The sequence below is a fragment of the Salmo salar genome, chromosome 26 (assembly GCF_965601325.2).
Source record: "Salmo salar chromosome 26, fSalSal1, whole genome shotgun sequence".
Lineage (NCBI taxonomy): Eukaryota > Metazoa > Chordata > Actinopteri > Salmoniformes > Salmonidae > Salmo > Salmo salar.
In genome coordinates, this window is record NC_138316.1 from 30,673,140 (window position 1) to 30,681,609 (window position 8,470).

Genomic DNA, 8,470 nt, shown 5'->3' on the forward strand with positions numbered 1-8,470 from the left:
GCTGCTGGAGACCTCACAGTAGACTAGAGAGAGGCAGACAGGCTATACTCAATGATGAGGTCATCTCAGCCACTAAGCACACACAGACACACACAGTGTCACACACATCACAATCACAGCACAATCACAGCCACACACACACACACACACACACACACACACACACACAGTCTCACACACCCACACACACACGTCACACTCCCATACACAAAAAACAACCCATTATTAAGACGACAGACTAGGGTTGGAATACATTAGTGCCAGGTGATGATACGAGCCCCCTGGAAAGAAGGAGAGAAGGGAGAATGGATTAGAGAGATGTTCCACCACCTCATGTTCAAAGAGGGATTTGTGTTCTCCTAGCCTGGGCCTCGGCATCTGCTCTCCCTGTCCCCAGAGACAAGGTAATGGGGCCTGGGAACATGTCCTTCTAAAGTGCCTATACATACCCTCCATTAAGAGTCAGTCATCAGTTAGTTACTATTCTACCATGATTTTTTCTCTTGAGATTTACTATAGGTCAAACCTAACAACTGGAGCGCATTTACTAAAATAAGGAATCTCACATGTGTTCTTCTATCACAAAGCACTTATGACATATGTCAATCTTTTGAAGAAGGAAGGAAGCTAAATTACTAGCTTGAGATCAGAAATAGGACTCTGGAAAATACATTATAGCTCTTTAAAACAAAATGTGATATGCTCTTTAAATCATACACAGGCCACAGGTAAAGACATTAAGACCATTGATTGACTACATGTAATTTCTACTCATCATGCTAATTTCCTTCACAAACAGTAATCACTAGAAACACAATTTTCCCTGTCCCCACCTGACATGTACAAACAGCATCAGGAGCTAATCTGCAGCAGAGCTCTTAGAACTGTCAGACTGTCAGACAGAATGCTTTCACTCACTTCCATCATATTTCATTCACATCCCTCACCAGCGGTGCAGGTACATCCAAACCTGAACATGACTTATCAAGGCTATTCATTTTCTTCTGTGACGGCCGAATCAGAACAACCACTGAAAGATTAATCCCCTACTGTCAGCCTGCCAGCCTGTGCATAGCAAGCAGGGGAGTGAGGCTTTCCATTCCATAAATACCACTTTGAATATTTTACAATTACTAAAAGCAATTCAAGGTAACCATTCATATTTCATTTCCATGTCTGGGTACGTACCTCTCTGGGATATCTTTTGAGAGTAATTTGTCTTAGACGTGAAAAAGGCATCAATATTTGAATTTCTCTAAAACATATACATACAGGCCCAACGGTGCCATCATTGCCTAGTGGTGCTGATTCTGATTGTTAATCTGTCTTGTATTGAGATGACGAAATGATATATGTACTACTTCACGTTAAAAACTCTGATGCCTAATCTAAATCCCTGTTGTCTGACAGTCATGGAGGTTAAGGAAGAAAACAAATAAAAGAGAGAGAGAGAGAGGGAGAGGGAGAGGGAGAGAGAGAGAGAGAGAGAGAGAGAGAGAGAGAGAGAGAGAGAGAGAGTGAGAGTGAGAGAGAATAAAACCCAAAGACTAGGTTCTGATGCCTTGCTCTCTCTTGGTCATTTCTATGAGGTGTATTTGCGAGGCCCCACCACAGGGTGGAGCAGCAGGAGCATGAGGATCTCTGCCTGGTAGTGACGCAGGGCCAGGGTCGGCCCCTTGTCCAATAAACACAATACAAATCATTTACATGCTGCACTCATCAAAGCCACCTCTTCCTCCCTCATCTCCATAGAGATTCACTGCTGATCTGAGCTCCAATTGCATCTCGGAGCGCCGCCACCGCTGCTAACCTTTGCAACTGCCAAAAATGTATAAATGTTTTAAATACAGCTGTTGACCTATTATTGAGATGGAGAGGAGCCATGGGAGACGAGACGCACGTCTCTTCATCTCAGCGCTATAATGGAATGCGTTATTGCATCAGTGTTTACACGTCAACACTAAAAGAGAAACAGAATGGAGGGGAAAAGCATTAAATAAAACAATTCTGTTCATGTTGCTCTCTGGGCCGGGCACTCAGATTTCACATACAACACGTCAGTCAGTCAAAAGCTGTGATTCATTGCATTTCAACGAACTTTGGTAGTTTGCAAGCATCCAAGAGGAGCAGACCTGGGTTCAAATACTATTTGAAATATTTCAAATACGTGAAATATTAATAAAAGTGTATAATATAAAAGTGCCAGATGGGAAGGGTTTACACTTTTGGGACTATTCCATTGGTTAATTGTGACAGGCAAGCTCAACCAAGTACATATAAAGGATTGTAAATGTTTTTAAATAGTATTTGAACCCAGGTGTGGAGAGGAGCAGTGACACAATATGCAACAATAATGACCCAGTAGTGCTGGAGTGACTTAGAGCGCTTATAAATAAAATATGTCCAAGATAATGGATTTATGTTCTATAATTCATCATCACAATGTTTCAAACTGAGTGATATAATATGTGTCATACTATTCGCTAACACAGTGCTTAGCCATCTTAACTTACCTAAAATAAATGAATTGGTCAGGGGGAAGATGTTGGGTTTTGTTTACTCAGCAACCATTGCTTAATCATTTCAAACAACCAATCCTACCAGACTGATTGCCAACCTTTCTGCGTCAGTCTTAATTGCTCTCAACATAACAACTACGATTCCATTTCACCACATCGACTCGAATACTAAGGCATGCAAGGAGGGACATGGCTTTCCCAGTCCCAGTCTGTTTCACTCAAAGCTGTGTATGCCAATCCATCCTCCTAAGTTCTACTACCACCAGAACCTCTCTACAACTTTGAGTGAGAGGAGAGGGTGGAAGTGTATGTAGAGGAACTGTGACTTTTACCATGTTGGACGTTTAGAGAATCATGAAGAGGTTTGGTGTGGTGATTCATCAGAGGATCTGCATGGCTTCTAAGAAGAGCCACTGGACCAAAGGAATGGTGTGTGTGTGTGTGTGTGTGTGTGTGTGTGTGTGTGTGTGTGTGTGTGTGTGTGTGTGTGTGTGTGTGTGTGTGTGTGTGTGTGTGTGTGTGTGTGTGTGTGTGTGTGTGTGTGTGTGTGTGAGTGAGTGTGTGAGTGTGTCTTCTGTTGGACTGGGGTCAATCAGTAGTACTGGAGCAGACCAAGTACCGCTGGAGAGGCTTGATACAGTAGAAGAAACCCTTCATGTCCAGTCTGTCCAGTCTGTCCCATTCCCATCCCTTGTCACATCCAGTGATTTATACATACACTAGATGACTGACAAGGGGCGATGTTTTGAAGCCACCGCGCCTCCATCTTGGCACTCCCCCACCGTTTTCTTTTTTTTTTTTTCTATTACAGACACCTTCATGCACACTTAAAAAAATATATACTGCTCAAAAAAATAAAGGGAACACTTAAACAACACAATGTAACTCCAAGTCAATCACACTTCTGTGAAATCAAACTGTCCACTTAGGAAGCAACACTGATTGACAATAAATTTCACATGCTGTAGTGCAAATGGAATAGACAACAGGTGGAAATTATAGGCAATAAGCAAGACACCCCCAATAAAGGAGTGGTTCTGCAGGTGGAGACCACAGACCACTTCTCAGTTCCTATGCTTCCTGGCTGATGTTTTGGTCACTTTTGAATGCTGGCGGTGCTTTCACTCTAGTGGTAGCATGAGACGGAGTCTACAACCCACACAAGTGGCTCAGGTAGTGCAGCTCATCCAGGATGGCACATCAATGCGAGCATGTGGCTAGAAGGTTTGCTGTGTCTGTCAGCGTAGTGTCCAGAGCATGGAGGCGCTACCAGGAGACAGGCCAGTACATCAGGAGACGTGGAGGAGGCCGTAGGAGGGCAACAACCCAGCAGCAGGACTGCTACCTCTGCCTTTGTGCAAGGAGGAGCAGCAGGAGCACTGCCAGAGCCCTGCAAAATGACCTCCAGCAGGCCACAAATGTGCATGTGTCTGCTCAAACAGTCAGAAACAGACTCCATGAGGGTGGTATGAGGGCCCGACGTCCACAGGTGGGGGTTGTGCTTACAGCCCAATACCGTGCAGGACGTTTGGCATTTGCCAGAGAACACCAAGATTGGCAAATTCGCCACTGGCGCCCTGTGCTCTTCCAGATGAAAGCAGGTTCACACTGAGGACGTGACAGACGTGACAGAGTCTGGAGACGCCGTGGAGAACATTCTGCTGCCTGCAACATCCTTCAGCATGACCGGTTTGGCAGTGGGTCAGTCATGGTGTGGGGTGGCATTTCTTTGTGGGGCCGCACAGCCCTCCATGTGCTCGCCAGAGGTAGCCTGACTGCCATTAGGTACCGAGATGAGATCCTCAGACCCCTTGTGAGACCATATGCTGGTGTGGTTGGCCCTGGGTTCCTCCTAATGCAAGACAATGCTAGACCTCATGTGGCTGGAGTGTGTCAGCAGTTCCTGCAAGAGGAAGGCATTGATGTTATGGACTGGTCCGCCCGTTCCCCAGACCTGAATCCAATTGAGCACATCTGGGACATCATGTCTCGCTCCATCCACAAACGCCACGTTGCACCACAGACTGTCCAGGAGTTGGCGGATGCTTTAGTCCAGGTCTGGGAGGAGATCCCTCAGGAGACCATCCGCCACCTCATCAGGAGCATGCCCAGGCATTGTAGGGAGGTCATACAGGCACGTGGAGGCCACACACACTACTGAGCCTCATTTTGACTTGTTTTAAGGACATTACATCAAAGTTGGATCAGCCTGTAGTGTGGTTTTCCACTTTAATTTTGAGTGTGACTCCAAATCCAGACCTCCATGGGTTGATAAATTGGATTTCCATTGATTATTTTTGTGTGATTTTGTTGTCAGCACATTCAACTATGTAAAGAAAAAAGTATTTAATAAGATTATTTCTTTCATTCAGATCTAGGATGTGTTGTTTAAGTGTTCCCTTTATTTTTTTGAGCAGTGTATATATGAAAAAATATCATTAAAACATTTGACTTAAATTCAAATTTTTGGAACATTCTAATGTTAATGTCACTACTACTACAACAAAAATACTTAAATACATGTCATTTTGTACATGTACAAATTACATTGACTAAGCTGTAACCCTATATATAGCCTCGTTATTGTCATTTTAATTGAGTTACTTTTCATTTTATACTTTAGTTTATTTAGTAAATATTTTCTTAACTCTATTTATTGAAATGCGTTGTTGGTTAATGGCTCGTAAGTTTGCATTTCACGGTAAGGTCGTGTTGTATTTGGAGCATGTGACAAATACAATTTGATTTGAGAAGACTAGAGTAAGCAAACTGAACATCTTCCCTATGGAAATAAAATATCTGCTAGCCATTAAATCAAATATATGTGGGATGTTTATGCTTATGTTTAGGCCCTGTGCTATGTATGAAGTTATATATTGTAAATGATAGAAGTACTATACGGCATATTCTATTACAATCAGGTTTGTTTCCCTTTAAAAGTCAACCATCAAGACGACATAAAATACAAAGGAGGGGATCAACACATGCAGACATTTGCAATCAAAACAACAAGAACACACACACACGCACACACACACACACACACACACACACACACACACACACACACACACACACGCGCACACACACACGGAGGAGCGAGAACTTGAGAGTCGCTGCCTTCAATCTAAAGGAGCTGTGGCAGTAAACAAACAGAGAATAAAAGAAACAATTTACATGCAAATCAAAGTTTATCATCTCAATCTCTTTATGCCCGTATCCCCCGCAAATTTGCATTCATATGCACAAAGGCATTCACTTAGCTGTTACCCAAGTTTACACGCCTCAGCATTTTCTATTTGGAAAAGGCAGGGTGCATGTACATTTAATGGGCATCCCTCTCTATTTGTCAGAGATGTGAGAGATCTGTGTGTGTGTGTATGAGACTGTGTGTGTGTGTGTGTGTGTGTGTGTGTGTGTGTGTGTGTGTGTGTGTGTGTGTGTGTGTGTGTGTGTGTGTGTGTGTGTGTGTGTGTATGAGACTGTGTGTGTGTGTGTGTGTGTGTGTGTGTGTGTGTGTGTGTGTGTGTATGTGTGTGTGTGTGTGTGTGTGTGTGTGTGTGTGTGTGTAGTGTGTGTGTGTGTGTGTGTGTGTGTGTGTGTGTGTGTGTGTGTGTGTGTGTGTGTGTGTGTCCCACTTCCTGCGTGTCAGTCTGCGCAGATGGCTGCATGTATCAGTGCATGAAATGAAGCCCTGCTCTGCAGTGACAGGCCCAGAATATTGTAGGCAAATTGATGTTACATTTACTCTGCTTCAGCCACAAACAGGCCTATGCTATGAAAAATTAACTGTACTCTTGGCTAAAAGCACAGGAAATTGGTTTGTGAGATAAGCCACAGAAATCCTATTTGCTAGCTACAGTATATCCGTCTGTCTGTCTGTCAGATCTCTGGGTAAAGTCCTTTGGCTTCCTCTATTAAGGAGTCAGTCCACAGTCATACTGTCAGGGGTAATCCACAGTGATAGGAGAAACAAAGAGATGTCAAATGGAGTTAGGATATCTCTTAGAGATCCTGAGCCTATGTGATGCGGCTGGCCTAGTGTTGCTCTATGTGAGCTACTGATGAGAAAGAGATGCATGGCTTTGTTCAGCCACTAGAGGGAAATGATACAAATCCACAACCCTTTCATGATGAAGCATCAAGGAGGTTAAATTTGAGAAAATACTATTGGCCTATTTATCTATACCAACTCAGTGGCCTTGTGGTTAAATGTCTGTTGGATGGTTGGGAGTTCGATCCCCGACTGAGTCACTGCTTGGCACTTAGCATTAAGGAGATAGATAGATTAGTGTCTTGTCCAGGGGGTGTAGTTGTACATCAAGCTGCCTCACCGAACAGGGCAGACTCCTGCTCCTATGAGCTGCTCTGGCTCGTGGAAGGCTACTTACTATATATCTGCTCTAGAGTATAACAACAGCTCAAGGATACGATGTTAATGGGACTGCATTCAGCTTGATGATATGGGCCAAGATTGCCATTGGTTCAATACTGTATGGAAACAAAGGTAGCAAACAAGAGTCAAGAATTACTATGTCTTTAAACAAAACACATTTCTAAGTGAGATAATGACAGCTAGCCAAAGTCTATGTTGCCTTGTGTGGTGCCCAATTAAATAGTTCCCCATGATTTTCCTGACTGCACTTCTTTCAGTACATAATGTATTTACACAGCATGACCACCAGATGTCAGCCTTTCACCTCATATTGCATCACACTGAGAATTTAGAGATGGAGCATAATCTGGCCCAGACTGAGAGAACCTCCATGTATGCAATGTTGTAGTGGGTTACATCTTATGACTTTCTCTGGTGGTTTCCTTGGTCTACTACAATTTAAATAAATGCAAAATGTAAGTAAAGTCCTAATGAAAGGAAAAGATCAAAGCAGAAGCTGCTCGATGTCTATTGTTGAGCCATTCGACACATTCAACAAACCGCCATTATGTTGTATAGGCTGCTATACTCTACCATCCCTGTCATGCTGAGGAGCCTATGAACATAGGCCTATTATTGGGCCATGTGAAATTGGGTTTTTGGGTCGGATTGCGATTTTATGGAGGACAAAACGTATCGATACCGATATATATATATATATATCTGCCAATTACAGCAGGAAATTAAAAAGTGACATTGTTCCACACTGAGTTCTCTTAAATTGCCATCCAAAAGAGCAATTGTCCAAGAAATTAGCTTCAAATGTTGATTTCTTACACAGTGACAATAATGACATCATGATAATGGCCACAAGTGTTCAGATAAGCATGAGATTAACTTTTTTGAATATCGGTTATCGGTGGGATTGTCACACAATATCGATATATCGGCTCTAATCTCCATGACAACACTAGAGATGATGTATTGTCACCATCGTGGTTGAATTATGAAAATGCCTTCGTTTTGCTATAGACTGCTAACTTTCCAAGATGATCATTTATTTTCCATAATACATTTTCCAAGAGGCACATTTTGGAATAAAAAGACAGTCGCACAAGATCAGCACAGAGGCTGTGTGAAGAGATTAAGGGATGATTTACTTTGCATCCATTGGTTGGCATTGGCACCACTGTTCACCATGAGAGTCCGAACAGCAAAAGGTCCAACAGAAAACTCTCAGAAGCTGTGAAAAAAAGAGCAGAATAAAGTGCATTCCATGACATGTTCACATGGAATTAGTGCTTGATATAGCTAGTGCTTGATGTAGCCTAGTCTATGAGAGCAACATTGCTTTTCTTATCATGATTTGAAGCTATACATATTTTTTTGGTCAACATAACATTAAAAAATATCGTATTTTTTGTTATGGTAAGATACAGTATTAGTAGGCGGTCTAAGCTTGCTAAGGTACATTCTTAGAAAAAGGGTTCCAAAAGGGTTCTTCGGCTGACCTATAAGAGAACCTTTTTTTGGTTCCAGGTAGGACCCTTTTTGGTTCCAGGTAGAACTCCTTAAA